This window comes from Globicephala melas, chromosome X (genome assembly GCF_963455315.2).
Source record: "Globicephala melas chromosome X, mGloMel1.2, whole genome shotgun sequence".
Taxonomy (NCBI): domain Eukaryota; kingdom Metazoa; phylum Chordata; class Mammalia; order Artiodactyla; family Delphinidae; genus Globicephala; species Globicephala melas.
This window is the reverse complement of record NC_083335.1, coordinates 32,740,361-32,758,624: the sequence shown is the minus strand read 5'-3', so window position 1 is coordinate 32,758,624 and position 18,264 is coordinate 32,740,361.

Below are 18,264 nucleotides of genomic sequence, written 5' to 3'. Positions count from 1 at the left end.
CTCTGCCACTTATATTCTCAGCTAATTATAAAATGGGATGAATACAATACTGATCTTAAGTAGCTCTTATGAGGAGAAAATGAGATTACATACTTAAAGCATGTAGCACATTTCCTGGTACATAGGAAGTGCTAAAAGTTAGTATTAAAGATTCATGCACCCCAATGTTCATAGCAGCATTATTTACAATTGCCAGCATATGGAAGCAACCTAAGTGTCCATGAAATAATATTCAGCCATAAAAAAGAATGAAATTTTGCCACTTGCAGCAACATGGATGGACTTGGAGGGCATTATGCTAAGTTCTGAAATAACTCAGACAGAGAAAGACAAATGCTGTGTGACATCACTTATATGTGGAACCTAAAAAAACTACAACAAACTAGTGAGTAAAACAAAAAAGCAGACACAGAGAACAAACTAGTGGTTGTTTACCAGTGGGGAAAAGAAAGGGGAGAGGGGCAATATAGGGGTTGGAGGTAAAAAGAGTTGGAAAGTTAGCAGCCTCACAACAGCGCCTACAGTGAAGGCTGACATGATGCCTTGAATGACACAAGGACACTCCTTTTGGAGCATATACTATAATTCCTGTCTGTAATACACATATTTGATGATGATGTTCAATTTGGAATTTCATACACCCTTTCATTCTTGTACATGGTTTTGTGCATGCATATGATCTTGCCTTTAATTCTATAAGCTCCCTAAGTTCAGGGACTTGGTTTTCTATTTATATGTTATCTACAACAGTGCTTAGCATAGTTGCTGGAAGCATTGGGAACTCTTAGTAAGTAGTGATTGAATGTCACTGAGTTTAGGGAAATATGTAAAGAAGTTAATACATAGAATAAATCGATTAAAAGGCAGTTTTAGACCCAACAAAACATTAAGCACCTAGATGGATCAATCTCAGAACCAATTTTATCAAATACAGTAATAACATCACAGGTTTATTACTAGGAGCATTTTTTTTTTTCCTGTATGCGGGCCTCTCACTGTCGTGGCCTCTCCCGTTGCGGAGCACAGGCTCTGGACGCGCAGGCCCAGCAGCCATGGCTCACGGGCCCAGCCGCTCTGCGGCATGTGGGATCTTCCCGGACCGGGGCACGAACCCATGTCCCCTGCATCAGCAGGCGGACTCTCAACCACTGTGCCACCAGGGAAGCCCACTAGGAACATTTTTATAATGCTTTGTCATTTATGAATTGTTCTCCTATTCTCTTTCTCTCAAAATAGCAAATCTGAATGGAAATAGAACTTAGGTGTTCAGCTGTCAATTAAATAATTAGGGTAAAAGTATTATTCCCAGGAAATGGAATAGCAAAAATTAACATGTATAGAGCAACTACTATAAGATAGGCAAAATTCTAAGTGATTTCCATGTACTCTCTCATTTAATCCTCTCAACAAACCTGTGGAAGAGGTATGGCATTATTCCAATTTTATAGATGAAAAAGCTGAGACTTAGGTGAATTTATTTGCCTAAAGTCACATAGCTAGGAATTCAATGAAGATGACTCTTCACGAAAAAGACTGAGTCAACGAACCTGCAATAAAGTTTTACCATAGGAAGAACTAGACAGAGCTGATTGAGAAGACTCTTTACAGCCTCATATCTAGAAAACAAATTGTGATGAGAAAAACATTAGCCAACTCACAATAGAATAATCAGAATAATGAATGATGTCTTCGCTAACAAAAACTAATCCAAAGTTTAAATGACATATTGGATCCAAAGGAAAAGCTTCACACTCGTAAGTATTTTTTCCAAAGGAACATGATATACAGAGAGGGGATAGGTCTTTGTGTGGAACTGAAGAGAACTTTATAGAAAAACTTAGGTTCTCTATAACAAGAAGAATAATTTTTAAAAGGCCCAAACAAGGAGTCAAGAAAACACAATATGTAAAGTAACTAGAGTTGTTCAGTATGGGAATATTTTTTAACATCTTGATTGGAGTATAATTGCTTTACAATGTTGTGTTAGTTTCTGCTGTGTAACAAAGTGAATCAGCTATATGTATACATATATCCCCATATCCCCTCCCTCTTGTGTCTCTCTCCCACCCTCCCTATCCCACCCCTCTAGGTGATCACAAAGCACAGAGCTGATCTCCCCATGTGATGCAGCTGCTTCCCAGTAGTTATTTTACATTTGGTAGTGTATATATGTATATATGTCAATGCTACTCTCTCACTTCGTCTCAGCTTACCCTTCCCCCTCCCCATGTCCTCAAATCCATTCTCTACATCTGCGTCTTTATTCCTGTCCTGCCCCTAGGTTCAGCAGAACCATTTTGGTTTTTTTTAGATTCCATATATATGTGTTAGCATACGGTATTTGTCTTTCTGACTTACTTCACTCTGTATGACAGACTCTAGGTCCATCCACCTCACTACAAATAACTCAATTTCGTTTCTTTTTATGGCTGAGTAATATTCCATTGTATATATGTGCCACCTCTTCTTTATCCATTCATCTGTCGATGGACACTTAGGTTGCTTCCATGTCCTGGCTATTGTAAATAGTGCTGCAGTGAACATTGTGGTACATGACTCTTTTTGAATTATGGTTTTCTCAGGGTATATGCCCAGTAGTGGGATTGCTGGGTCATATGGTAGTTCTATTTGTAGTTTTTTAAGGAACCTCTATACTGTTCTCCATAGTGGCTGTATCAATTTACATTCACAAAAATAAACAAATGGGACCTAATGAAACTTAAAAGCTTTTGCACAGCAAAGGAAACCATAAACAAGATGAAAAGGCAACCCTCAGTATGGGATTTATTGAGCACAAACTTGTAGGCTTATTGCAATGAGATCTTTACCTAAATGTAAAGGGGCGATTTTAAGGGGATAGCCCAGAACTGTCTTTCTTAAAGGATCCCTGTTTTCAGCCCAGCCTAATGGTCTGAGTGGGTTGACTGTGTCGTCTGTAAAACTGCCTTATTATGTGATCTTTTTGCATGGGTTCATGCCCATTCAAAGACTGCAAATACTTGGCACAGCCATGTGTCTGGCTTGATCAGGACTTGGTCAATGGATGTGGACCATAGACTTATAAAAGTAAAGCAACTTACTGACTGGCCCAAGTCCTTAGCTCAAACCAGTGGTCAATGTGACAGGAAAGGAAGCAGAGTTTCTTAGAATCTACTGGTCAACACCACCTCCCTAAAGCGCCTTGGTCATCTAGCCCAGTGGTTTTCAAACTATAATTTTCAGTTTCAGAGGGCTCCACAGGGATGCCTCAGGGGGTTCCTTAAATGCTTTTTAAAATGACCTTTCTATGAATGAATGAATACAAAGTTGTAAAAATACAGTACATGGCTTATCTTCTCTGGTTTCTGACCCCAATTTGATTAAATCTAGTGCATTCATTAATTGATATCTTGCCCAGGCTGTAAGGCTGTGCTTATCTAATATCCTTATCTAATATACAAAAACTCAGAAATGGGCCTTTACGTATTTGGCTTGGACTTTCCTATGTTTTCTCTCTCTGCCCATGTTCATTTTCTAAATCTGGATGCTCAGTACCCATTGCTGAAAACTGTCTTTAGTTCATGTGCACAGTGTCTGGGATGATTTTGCAAAGTCACCTCATGGATTAATGAGAATCAGTCATGTAAATCTAAAAGGAAAATTCTTTCCATTTGGGACTTGATACTTCTAAATTTAATGTAAATAAAAATAATAAATTAGCTCAAGTACAGTTATAACAATCCCAGTACATGGTATAGAGGGTGTTGATGAAAAATCCCTAATATACTATTTACAAGGCAGCAGATACATAGACTTTGTTAATATCCTTGGGGAGCTTGACTTTGACAGAATTATTTCCATCTAAAAATTCTCTTTGGTCTAGCTCCACTCAATCTGATTTATCTTCTGGACTTTGAGCTATAGAAAAGTTAACAGGCACTTCAAAACACTCATTGAAAACACAAAGGTTGATTATTATTGTGTGAACAGGTTGAAAAATAAAGCTTTTGGCAACTGCTACATCTGGGGGTTGTAGTTAATGACCTTTTTGGATCAGTGCCCAGGACATGGATCTTCCACGTGCATGGCTCTTTTAAGGTTGCAACCAATCTGAAGCAGGCAGGGTAACAATATAATAAAACAGCCTGAGATCCTCCAGATTGCAGTGCCAAGCACAGCACATCTCCACGCACCCATGGAGTTGAGGTATCGGCCAGCCATTTCACACTAGGAACTCTGGTCTGAAGTGCTGGGGGCAAGGCCTCTGCGGCACCCTAGGAGCAAGTGAAACTAGATGAAGCACAAAGGAAAAGGAAAATAAAATGTATCCACCACTTTTTGAAAGTTTGCTTTACACTGCTTCACTGTTAAGAAAGGTCTACTTTAGTACCTGTTTTCACTAACTGAAAGAAATCCAAAGAAGCTCCTTCAAGCTCCTTCCTGGGAACTACAATAGCATCTCAGCATCAAGCTGCCATAGCTTTGAACTATGTCTGTGGCATCTGTGCTTTGTCTGGATTTATTTTACGCATCCATTAGCAAGATGTGTCAAAAGTGCTTTAGAGATTGGTTCAAGATGGCAGAGTAGAATGACATGTGTTCACTCCCTCTTGCGAGAGTACGGGAATCACAACTAACTGCTGAACAATCATCGATAGGAAGACACTAGAACTCACCAAGAAAGATACCCTACATCCAAAGACAAAGGAGAAGCCACAATGAGACGATAGGGACAAAATCACAATAAAATCAAATCCTATAACGTCCGAGTGGGTGACTCAAAAACTGGAGAACAATTTTACCCAATGGAGAACAGAAGTCCACCCACTGGAATGAAGGTTCTGAGCCCAACGTCAGGCTTCCCACTTGGGAGTCCAGCAAAGGAGGAGGAATTTCCAGAGAATCAGACTTTAAAGGCTAGTGGGATTTGATTGCAGGACTTTGACAGGACTGGGGGAAAACAGAGACTCCACTCTTGGAGGGTACACACAAATTAGTGTGTGCATCAGGACCCAGGGGGAAGGAGCAGTGACCCCATAGGAGACAGAACTAGACCTACCTGCTAGTGTTGGAGGGTCTCCTGCAGAGGTGGGGGATGGCTGTGGCTCACCACGGGGACAAGGACATTGGCAGCAGGAGTTCTGGGAAGTACTCCTTGGCATGAACCCTCCTGGAGTCTGCCACTAGCCCCACCAAAGAGCCTGTAGGTGCCAGTGCTGGGTCGCCTCAGGCCAAACAACCAATAGGGATGGAACTCAGCCCTATCCATCAGCAGACAAGCATATTAAAGCTTTACTGAGCTCTACCCAACAGAGCAACATCCAGCTCTAACCACCACTAGTTCCTCCCATCAGGAAGCTTGCACAAGCCTCTAAGATAGCCTCATCCACCAGAGGGCAGACAGCAAAAGCAAGAACTACAATCCTGCAGCCTGTGGAATGAAAACCACATTCACAGAAAGTTAGACAAAATGAAAAGGCAGAGGACGATATACCAGATGAAGGAAAAAGCTAAAACCCCAGAAAAACAACTAAATGAAGTGGAGATAGGCAACCTTCCAGAAAAAGAATTCAGAATAATGATAGTGAAGATGATCCAGGACCTTGGAAAAAGAATGGAGGAAAGATCGAGAAGATGCAAGAAATATTTAACAAAGATCTAGAAGAATTAAAGAGGAAACACCTACAAGAATTAAAGAACAAAAAACCAGAGATGAACAATACAATAACTGAAATGAAAAATACACTAGAAGGAGTCAGTAGCAGAAAAACTGAGGCAGAAGAACAGATAAGTGACCTGGAAGAAAGAATGGTGGAATTCACTGCCACAGAAAAGAATAAAGAAAAACAAATGAAAAGAAATGAAGACAACCTGAGACCACTGGGACAACATTAAATGAACCAACATTTGAATTATAGGGGTCCAAGAAGGAGAATATAGAGAGAAAGGACCCAAGAAAATATTTGAAAAGATTATAGTCAAAAACTTCCCTAACATGGGAAAGGAAATACCCACCCAAGTCCAAGAAGTGGAGAGAGTCCCAGGCAGGATAAACCCAAGGAGAAACAGGCTGAGACACAGTAATCAAACTGACAAAAATTAAAGACAAAGAAAAATTATTAAAAGCAACAAGGGTAAAACGACAAATAACATACAAGGGAACTCCCATAAAGTTAACAGGTGATTTCTCAGCAGAAACTCTACAAGCCAGAAGGGAGTGGCACAATATATTTAAAGGGATGAAAGGGAAGAACCTAAAACCAAGATTACTCTACCTGGCAAAGATCTCATTCAGATTCAATGGAGAAATCAAAAGCTTTAAAGACAAGCAAAAGCTAAGAGAACTCAGCACCACCAAACCAGCTAGCTCTACAACAAATGCTAAACGAATTTCTCTAAGGGGGAAACAGAAGAGAAGAAAAGGACCTACAAAAACAAACCCAAAACAATTAAGAAAATGGTAATAGGAACATACACATTGATAATTACCTTAAATGTGAATAGATTAAATGCTCCAAGCAAAAGAAACAGGCTTGCTGAATGGATACAAAAACATGATCCATATATATGCTGTCTACAAGAGACCAGCTTCAGACCTAGGGACACATACAGACTGAAAGTGAGGGGACAGAAAAAGATTTTCCATGCAAATGGAAATCAAAAGAAAGCTGGAGTAGCAATACTCATATCACATAAAATAGACTTTAGAATGTTACAAGAGAAAAGGAAGGACACTACGTAATGATCAAGGGATCACCCAAGAAGAAGATATAACAATTATAAATATACATGCACACAACATAGGAATACCTCAATACATAAGGCAAATGATAACAGCTATGAAAGAGGAAATTGACAGTAACACAATAATAGTAGGGGACTTTAACACCTCACTTACACCAATGGACAGATCACCCAGACGGAAAATTAATAAGGAAACACAAGCTTTAAATGACACAATAGACCACATAGATTTGATATTTATAGGACATTCCATCTGAAAATAGCAGATTGCACTTTCTTCTCAAGTGCACATGGAACATTCTCCAGGGTAGATTGCATCTTGTGTCACAAATCAAGCCTCAGTAAATTTAAGAAAATTGAAATCATATCAAGCATCTTATCGAACCACAACACTATGAGATTAGAAATCAAATACTGGGAAAAAATGTAAAAAACACAAACACAGGGAGGCTAAACAATACGTTACTAAATAACCAAGAGATCACTGAAGAAATCAAAGAGGAAATCAAAAAACACAGAAAGACAAATGACACTGAAATCACGATGACCCAAAAGCTATGGAATGCAGCAAAATCGGTTCTAAGGCAGAAGTTTATAGCAATATAATCCTACCTCAAGAAAAAAGAAAATCTCAAATAAACAATCTAACCTTACACCTAAAGGAACTAGAGAAAGAAGAACAAACAAAACCCAAAGTTACTATAAGGAAAGAATTCATAAAGAGCAGAGCAGAAATAAATGAAAGAGAAACAAAGAAAACAACAGCAAAGATCAATAAAACTAAAAGCTGGTTCTTTGAGAAGATAAACAAAATTGATAAACCTTTAGAGGGACTCACCAGGAAAAAGAGGGAGAGGACCCAAATCAATAAAATTAGAAATGAAAAAGGAGAAGTTACAACAGACACAGCAGAAATACAAACATCATAAGAGAATACTACAAACAACTCTATGCAAATAAAACGGACAACCTGGAAGAAATGGACAAATTCTTAGAAAGGTATAACCTTCTAAGACCAAACCAGGAAGAAATAGAAAATATGAACAGAGCAATCACAAGTAATGAAATTGACACTGTGATTAAAAATCTTCCAACAACCAAAAGTCCAGGACCAGATGGCTTCACAGGTGAATTCTATCAAACATTTAGAGAAGAGCTAACACCCATCCTTCTCAAACTCTTCCAAAAAATTGCAGAGGAAGGAATACTCCCAAACTCATTCTATAACACCACCATCACCCTGATACCAAAACCAGACAAAGATACTAAAAAAAGAAAATTACAGACCAATATCACTGATGAATATAGATGCAAAAATCCTCAACAAAATACTAGCAAACAGAATCCAACAACACATTAAAAGGATCATACACCATGATCAAGGGGCATTTATCCCAGGGATGCAAGGATTCTTCACTATACGCAAATCAATCAATATGATACACCATATTAACAAATTGAATGATAAAAACTATATAATCATCTCAGTAGATGCAGAAAAAGCTTTTGACAAAATTCAAGACCGATTTATGATAAAAACTCTCCAGAAAGTGGGCATAGAGGGAACCTACTTCAACATAATAAAGGCCATGTACGACAAACCCACAGCAAACATCATTCTCAATGGTGATAAACTGAAAGCATTTCCTCTAAGATCAGAAACAAGACAAGGAGGTCCACTCTCACCACTATTATTCAACATAGTTTCAGAAATCCTAGCCACAGCAATTAGAGAAGAAAAAGAAATAAAAGGAATACAAATTGGACAAGAAGATGTAAAACTGTCACTGTTTGCAGATGACATGATATTATACATAGATAGTCCTAAAAGATGCCACCAGAAAAGTACTAGAGCTAATCAATGAATTTGGTAAAGTTAGAGGATACAAAATTAATGCACAGAAATCTCTTGCATTCCTATACACTAACAAGAAAAATCAGAAAGAGAAATTAAGGAAACAATCCCATTCACCACTGCAACAAAAAGAATAAAATACCTAGGAATAAACCTACCTAAGGAGGCAAAAGACCTGTACTCAGAAAACTATAAGACACTGATGAAAGAAATCAAAGATGACACAAACAGATGGAGAGATATACCATGTTCTTGGATTGGAAGAATCAATATTGTGAAAATGACTATACTACCCAACACAATCTACAGATTTAATGCAATCCTTATCAAAATACCAATGGCATTTTTTACAGAACTAGAACAAAAAGTCTTAAAGTTTGTATGGAGACACAGAAGACCCCGAATAGCCAAAGCAATCTTGAGGGTAAAAAAAAAACCAAGCTGGAGGAATCAGACTCCCTGACTTCAGACTATACTACAAAGCTATAGTAATCAAGACATTATGGTACTGGCACAAAAACAGAAATATAGATCAATGGAACAGGATAGAAAGCCCAGAGATAAATCCATGCACCTATGGTCAACTAATCTATGACAAAGGAGGCAAGGATATACAATGGAGAAAAGACAGTCTCTTCAATAAGTGGTGCTGGGAAAACTGGACAGCTACATGTAAAAGAATGAAATTAGAGCACTCCCTAACACCATACATAAAAATAAACTCAAAATGGATTAAAGATCTAAATGTAAGACAGGACACTAAAATTCTCAGAGGAAAACATAGGAAGCACACTCTTTGACATAAATCACAGAAAGATCTTTTTTGACCCACCTCCTAGAGTAATGCAAATAAAAACAAAAATAAATAAATGGAACCTAATGAAATTTAAAAGCTTTTGAATAGCAAAGGAAACTGTAAACAAGATGAAAAGACAACCCTCAGAATGGAAGAAAATATTTGCAAATGAATTTTCTGTTTTCAGTATTTTGTATTTGGGGGTCATTCTAACCAGCATGTAGTGATATCTGTTTTAATTTGACATTCTCTAATCATATATAATGTTGAATATATATTCATATACTTACCATCTGTATGTCTTCTTTGGTGAAATGTCTGTTCAGGTCTTCAAGCCATTTTGTAATTAGGTTGTTTGTTTTCTTATTGTTTAATTTTAAGAGTTCTTTGTATATTTTGGATAATTGTCCATCAGATGTGTCTTTTGCAGATTGTTTTCCCAGTCTAGGCTTCTCTTCTCATTCTCTTGACATTGTCATCCACAAAGTAGAAGTTTTTAGTTTTAATAAAGTCCAGCTTATCAATTCTTTCTTTAATGAATCATGCTTTTGCTGTTATATTTAAAAAGTGATCACCATGCCCAAAGTCATCTAGGTTTTCTCCTAGGAGTTTTCCAATTTTGGGTTTTACATTTAGGTCTATGATCCATCTTGAGTTAATTTTTGTGAGGGATGAAAGGTCTGTGTCTATATTCATTTTTTGCATATGGATGGCCAGTTGTTCCAGAACCATTTATTGAAGAGACTAACTGTGCTCCATTTTGCTTGTCATCTTTGCTTGTTGTCAAAGATCAGTTGACCATATTTATATGGGTCTATTTCTAGACTATCTATTATCTTCCATTGATCTGTTTTTCTATTCTTTCCCTGATACCACACTATCTTGATCACTGTAGCTGTATAGTAAGTGTTGTAGTTGGGTAGTGTCAGTCCTCTAACTTTATTCTTTTTCAATATTGAGTTGGCTATTTTGGGTATTTTGCCTCTCCATATAAACTTTAGAATCTGTTTATCAATGTCCACAAAATAATTTGCTGGTATTTTAATAGGGATTGCATTGAAACTATATATCAAGTAGGGAAGAACTGACAACTTGAAAGTATTTAGTCTTCCTGTCTATGACTATGGAATACCTTCCATTTATTTATTTCTTCTTTGATACCTTTCATCAGAGTTTTCTGTTTTTCTTCACATATTGTACATATTGTGTAAAATTTATGCCTACTTCATCTTTGAGTGTAAATGTAAATGGTAATGTGTTTTTAACCTTTCAAATTTAATGAAATATAACTGACATATGACATTGTGTAAGTTTAAGGTGTACAGTGTGATGATTTGATACATGTGTGTATATATATATATATATATATAGTGAAATGTTTATCACAATATGGTTAGTTAACACATTCCTCACATCATATAATTACCATTTTGTTGTTATTACAGTGAGAACATTAAAAAACTACTCTCATAGCAACTTTTAAGTATACAATAGAGTATTGATAACTAGACCCAACATATTGTATATTAAATCCCTGGAACTTATTCACCTTATAACTGAACGTTTGTACCCTATGAATGACATGTCCCTATTTCTCCCACCCCTCAGTCTTTGGCAACCACCATTCTACTCTATGTTTTTATGAGAGTTATGTTTTTAGATTCCACATCTAAGTGAGATCATACAGTATTTGTCTTTCTCTATCTGACTTATTTCACTTAGCATAATGCCCTCAAGGTCCATCCATGTTGTTCAAATGGCAGGGATTTATTTCTGTTTTATGGCTGAATACTATTATATTGGAGATATATATATATATATATATATATATATATATGCCACATCTTCTTTATCCATTCATCTGTTGATGAACATTTAGGTTTTTTCCATGTCTTGGCTATTGTGAATCATGCTGCAATGAACATGGGAGTCTACATATCTCTTTGAGATGGTGATTTCATCTTCTTTGGATTAGATACCCAAAAGTTGGGATTGTTGGATTTATGTAGTGGTTCTATTTTTAATTTTTGAGGAACCTCCATACTGGTTTCCATAGGGGCTATAACACTGTACATTCCCACCAAGCATGCAGTAGGCTTCCCTTTTCTCTACATCCTTGACAGCATTTGTTAGCTCTTGTCTTTTTGATAATAGCTATTCTAACAGATGTGAGGTGATATTTCATTGTGGTTTTGATTTGCATTTTCCTGATGATTAGTGATATGGAGAATCTTTTTCTGAACCTGTTGGCTATTTGGATATCTTCTTTGGAAAAATGTCTATTCAGCTTTGCCATTTTTAAATTGGATTGTTATTTTGCTATTGAGTTGTATGAGTTCCTTATATTTTGGTTATTAAACACTTATCAGATATGTGATTTGCAAATATTTTCTCCTATTCATAGGTTGCCTTTTCATTGTATTTATCATTTCTTTTGCTGTGCAGAAGCTTTTTAGTTTGATATAGTCCCACTTGATTTTTTTCTTTTGTTGCTTGTACATTTGGTGTCATATCCAAAATGTCACTGCCAAGACCAATGTCAATAAGTTTTTTTTTTATATTTTCTTCTAGGAGTTTTATGGTTTCAGGTCTTATACTTAAGTCTTTAATCCATTTCAGGTTAATTTTTGTTGGTTGTGTAAGGGTCCAATTTCATTCTTTTGCATGTGTATATCAAATTTTCCCAGCACCATTTGTTGAAGAGATTATCCTTTTCTCCTTGAGTATTCTTGGCTCTCTTGTCAAATATTAGTTCAAGATATCTGCATGAGTTTATTTCTGGGCTCTTGATTCTGTTCCATTGATCTATATGTCTTTTTATACCAGTAACGTACTATTTTAATTACTATTGTTTTGTAATACAGTTTGAAGTCAGAGTGTGATGCCTCCAGCTTTGCTCTTCTTTTTAGGGTTAAATAGCTATTTGGGGTCTTTTGTGGGTCCAAGCTAATTTTAGGATTTAAAAACAAATTCAGTGAAAAATGCCATTGGAATCTTGATAGGGATTGCATTGAATATATAGATGGCTTTGGGTAGTATGGACATTTTGACAATATTCTTTCAATCCATGAGTATGGTATATATTTCCATTTATCTATGTCTTCAATTTCATTCATCAATATCTTACAGTTTTCAGTGAACAGATCTTTAAATTCCTTAGTTAGATATATTGCTAAGTATCTTATTGTTTTTGATACTATTGTAAATGGGATTGTTTCTTTCTTTTTCAGATAGTTCATTGTTTGTGTATACAAATGAGACTGATTTTTGTATCTTGATTTTGTATCCTGAAACATTACTGAATTTCTTGATTGGCTCTAAGAGTTTTTAGGTAGATTCTTTAGGATTTTCTGCATATAAAGTCATGTCATCTGCAAACAGACAGTTTTACTTATTGCTTTCTGATTTGAATGCTTTTTATTTCCTTTTCTTGCTAATTGCTTTGTCTAGGACTTTTAGTACTGTGTTGAATAGGAATGGTGAGAGTGGTCACCCTTGTCTTGTTCCTGATATTAGAGAAAAAGATTTCAACCTTCTACCGTTAAGTAAGATGTTAGCTGCGGACTTGTTTATGTGGCCTTAATATGTTCACGTTTGTTCCTTTTATACCCAATCTGTTGATAGTTTTTATTATGAATGCATGTTGAATTTTGTCAAATGCTTTTTCTGCATCTGTTTAGATGGTCATATGATTTTTATCATTTATTAAGCGATTTATCACATTTATTGATTTGCATATGTTGAACTATCCTTGCATCCCAGGGTTGAAGCCCACTTAACTGTGCTGTATAATCTTTTTAATGTGCTGTTTGAATTAATTTTGCTTTTATTTTGTTGAGAATTTTTGCCTCAATATTCATCAGTGATATTGGCCTGTAGTTTTTTTCTTGTGGTGTCCTTATCTGGCTTTGGTATCAGGGTAATGCTGGCCTTGTAAAATAAGCTTGGCAGTGTTCCTTCCTCTTGAAATTTTTGGAAGAGTTTGAGTAGAATTGGTATTAATCATGTTTTTTTAAATTGGAGTATAGTTTCTTTATTGGGTGGGCCAAAACGTTCGTTTGTTTTTTTTCCGTAAGATGACTCTAGTAGCACTTAGTTGTCTTTAACTTCATTGGAAACAATTTTGTTAGATTGTATGTGACAGCTATCATATCAGCATGCATTTATAAAAAGACTTATCAAAATTGCTGAATTTTTGTGTAGACATTTTAATATTGATGATGGAAGACATCCAGTCCATCCATGATGGACATTTAGGTTGCTTCCATGTCCTGGCTATTGTAAATAGTGCTTCAATGAACATTGGGGTGCATGTGTCTTTTTTAAAAAATTAATTAATTTATTTTTGGCTGTGTTGGGTTTTCATTGCTGTGTGTGGGCTTTCTCTAGTTGCAGCGAGCAGGGGCTACTCTTCATTGCAGTGCGCAGGCTTCTCATTGTGGTGGCTTCTCTTGTTGCAGAGTACAGGCTCTAGGTGAGCGGGCTTCAGTAGTTGTGGTGCACAGGCTCTAGCGTGCAGGCTCAGTAGTTGTGGTGCATGGACTTAGTTGCTCCTCTGCGTGTGGGATCTTCCTGGACCAGGGATCAAACCCGTGTCACCTGCATTGGCAGGCAGATTCTTAACCACTGTGCCTCCAGGGAAGTCCTGGTGCATGAATCTTTTTGAATTATTGTTTTCTCTGGGTATATGCCCAGTAATGGGTTGCTGGGTCATATGGTAGTTCTATTTGTAGTTTTTTAAGGATCCTCCATACTGTTCTCCATAGTGGTTTTATCAATTTACATTCCCACCAAAAGTGCAAGAGGGTTCCCTTTTCTCCACACCCTCTCCAGCATTTATTGTTTGTAGATTTTTTGATGATGGCCATTCTGACCAGTGTGAGATGAGGTATTAATTCTTTGAATGTTTGGTAAAATTCACCAGTAAAACCATCTGGTTGTGGACTATTTTTGTTGGGAGGTTTTGGATTACTGACTCAATCTCCTTACTCATTATTGGTCTACTCATTATTGGTTCAGATTTTCTATTTCTTCATGCTTCTGTCTTGGTAGGTGGTATGTTTCTAGGAATTTATTCATTTTTTTAGGATGTCCAATCTGTTGATGTTTAGTTGTTCATAGTGCCCTAATATAATCCTTTGTATTTCTGTGGTATCAGTTATAATGTCTCCTCTTTCATTTATAATGCTATTCATTTGGGTCCTCTCTTTTTTTCTTGGTTAGTCTAGCTAAAGGTTTGTCAATTTTGCTTATCTTTTCAAAGAACCAATTCTTGTTTTATAACAGTTTCTCTTGTTTTGTTATTCTCTATTTCATTTATTTTTGCTCTAATCTTTATTATTTCATTCCTTCTAGCTTTGGCCTTAGTTTCTCCCTCCTTTCCCACAGTTCCTTGAGGTGTAAGGTGAGGTTGTTTATTTGAGATATTTTTATTGATGTATGCATTTATCTCCATAAAATTCCTTCTTAGAACTGCTTTTGCTGCATCCTGCAAAGTTTGATAAGTTGTATTTTCACTTTAGTTAAAAATGTTTAAAAATTTATCTTGAGATTTCTTATTTGATCTGTGTTATTTAGAAATACGTTTAATCTCCAAGCATTTGGGGACTTTCTTGTATCTTTTTGTTGTTGATTTCTAGTTTAATTTCATTGTGGTCTGAGAGGATACACTGTTTGAGTCCCATTTTTCAAAAAATTTTAAAGTACATTTTATTGCCCAGGATGTAGTCTATCTGGGTGTTTCATGTGCACTTGAGAAGAATGTGTATTCTGCTGTTGTTTGATGAAGTATTCTATAGATTCCTTTATATCCAGTTGTTTGATGGTGTGGTTGAGTTCACCTGTGTCCTTTTGATTTTTTGCCTGCTGGGTCTGTCCGTTTCTTATAGAGTGATGTTGAAGTCTCCAACTATTATAGTGGATTAATCTATTTCTTCTTACAGTTCTATCTGTATAAGGAGGCAAGTCTACTGGCAATAAGTTTCCTCAATTTTTGTTTTCTGTGAAAGTCTTTATTTTTCCTTCACTTTTGAAAGATAATTTCACAGGGTACAGAATTCTAAGTTGGTGTTTTCCCTCAGCACATTAAATAATTCACTCTACTCTCTTCTTGTTTGCATGGTTTCTGAAGAGAAGTTGGATGTAATTCTCATTGTTGCTCCTCTATTGGTAAGGTGTTTTTCTCCTCTGGCTCCTTTCAAGATATTTTCTTTGTCTGATTTTCTGAAGTTTGAAAATGATATGTCTAGGTATAGTGTTTTGTTTATTTGTTTTGGGTTTTTATTTGTTTGTTTGCAAATATCCTGCTTAGTGTTCTCTGAGCTTCCTGGATCTTTGGTTTGGTGTCTAACATTAATTCTGGGGAAATTCTCAGGCATTATTGCTGCAAATGTTGCTTCTTTTTCTCTTTCTTTCCTTGGTATTGCCATTACATATATATTACATCTTTTGTATTTATCTCACAGTTCTTGGATATTCTGTTCTGTTTTTTGCAGGTTTTTTTCCTGTGCTTTTCAGTTTTGGAAGTTTGGAAGTTTCTGTTGTCATATCCTCAAACTCAAAGATTCTTTCCTCAGTCATGTTTAGTCTACTAATGAGCCCATCAAAGATACTCTTCATTTCTTTTAGAGAGCTTCTGTTCCCTCACATTTCTATTTGATTCTTTCTTAGACTTTCCATCTCTCTGCTTACATTTTCCATTTATTTGTGCATGCTATCTACATTTTTTCCCATTAAAGCCCTGACCATATTAATTATAGTTTAAAAAACTTCCTCTTCTGAGAAGTCCAACAATCCTGCCATACCTGACTCTGGTTCTGATGCTTTTTCAGTGTCATCAAACTGTGTTTTTTGCCTTTTTAGTATGCTTTGAGATTTTTTGTTGAAAGGCAGACATGATGTGCTGGGTAAAAGGAACTGCAGTAAATAGGCTTGTAGTAATGTAGTGGTAAGCTGTGAGGCAAGAAGAGTTCCATAATCCTATGATTAGGTTTCAGTCTTTTGAAGACCCTATGCCTCTGGACTGTGAAATTCACCAGTGCTTCTTAGTTTTGTTTTTCTCTCCTTAGTTGGGGCAGGATGGCTAGAGAGAGCTAGAGTTTTATATTTTCCTTCCTCCATGTGGAAGACTAGAGGGGGTTGGCATTGATTATTTCACGTCTCCCAGGCTGATTAGGCTCTCATAAAACCCCAGCAGGTGAGGTTCTGGTAAAGTAGTTTCTCCCGAGGGTAGGCCTTATTAAGTAGAATGTTCTGACATACATACTTACTTAATAATGGTTCCTTTTACTCTCCTGCTTGAAGCATGAAGGAATTTTTTCTCCAATATTCACTATAAGAACCAAGTTGAGCTCCTGGAGGTAAAACTCAAAAAATGTGATTCTCCCTGAGTTGGGTCCTCCAGTTTTTAACTCAGAGTTGTCCACATTGAGCCTCCAGCAATTTGTCATTATAGTCCAGGTTTTTCTACCTGGAACTGGTTCCCACAGAGATTTCTGTTTGGGGTTTCTGCTCTGACAAATTATGATTCTCTGAGTTCCCCTTGTAACTCTCCAATTTTGGAGGCAGTGGTTCGCCCTGTGACCTTACGTCTTTGTCAGACCTTGATTTTTTTTGCAGTTTGTTCAGCTTTTTACTTTTGTTAGAATGGAGTGGCAACTTATAAGCTCCTTACATGCTGAACTAGAAACCAAAAGTAAAGCTAAGAATTTTAGGTACAAAATTACTGTTGTCTTCTGGGCCCTCCAGATCCATCATTGGATCTCCTGTACCATCTTAATGAATCCTTAGGTAAAGCCACACCACTACTCACCCACCAGTAACACTACCAAGCATCCCATAATCCCTTGCACATGTTTGAGTTGTTCTTCAAAACGTACTCAGATTGAATATCAGCTGTGTATTCATCTGCTTTTTTCTCAAGAAGGCAGTTCCATGTGTTTGGAGCCTCTGCGTGATTGTCTATAATTTATGGTACAACTTTTGTGTAGTTACTATTATTATCTCCTTGAGAGGTTTATGAAATAGCATTACATTCTTTTGGGAATAGTTTTTCATTTTAGGAAAATATATTTCATAAAAGAAACAATTTGGAAAGAAGTGATTGCTAACAAACCCCCATGCCCTCATGGCACATGTCCAGTAATTGGCTTCCCTTGGGTTCGAGCTCATTTTTGGTAGGAGTAATGGAAGTAGAAGGGAAGCAAAAGGTTCAGAAGGTTCCAGAGAGGAGGCTGAAGGAAAACTCAGTGTGAGGGGCAGGCTGGAAAGAATCCAAAATTAGCCAAGGGATGTTATCTTGAGAACTATTGACAAAGCATAAACAAAGACTTACTTTTAAAATGTCTTTTTTAAGCCTTTTTTCCCTTAAGGATATGATAATGTAATTGATAGTCTATTAAATCCAAGCACACATACCTTATTTCTCTCTTTTAGCTCTTTAAGGAGGATATTTATCAGATGGTCCTGTTCAAACTTTTCATGTTTTTTCTTTTATTATAAATATCATACCAGAGGTTTCTTCTAAATTAACATTGCTTCATTTCTTCTTTATCAAAGTTGATTTTCCAGGGATGTTTAATGAGGAAATATGAAAATGGGATAGAATGGGTATGATGGAGAAGTCACAGATATTTGAAAAAACCTAATCTCCACCTCACAATGGAAAAAAATCTTCTTGATAATTGAAAATGCCAGGCTCTCATCTTCTCAGCTGTGAGTATGGGAGTTAAAGACTAAATCATGTTATTTTAGGAAAATCAATAGGTCTCATAAAATTACCAGCCTCTTCATGAACACAGAACAGTTTTTTCTGAAAGCAAATGTGATTTGTTCTGTTCTATGTGTACACTTATAGAAATCGATGAGAGATGTGGAATAATCAGATAATTCC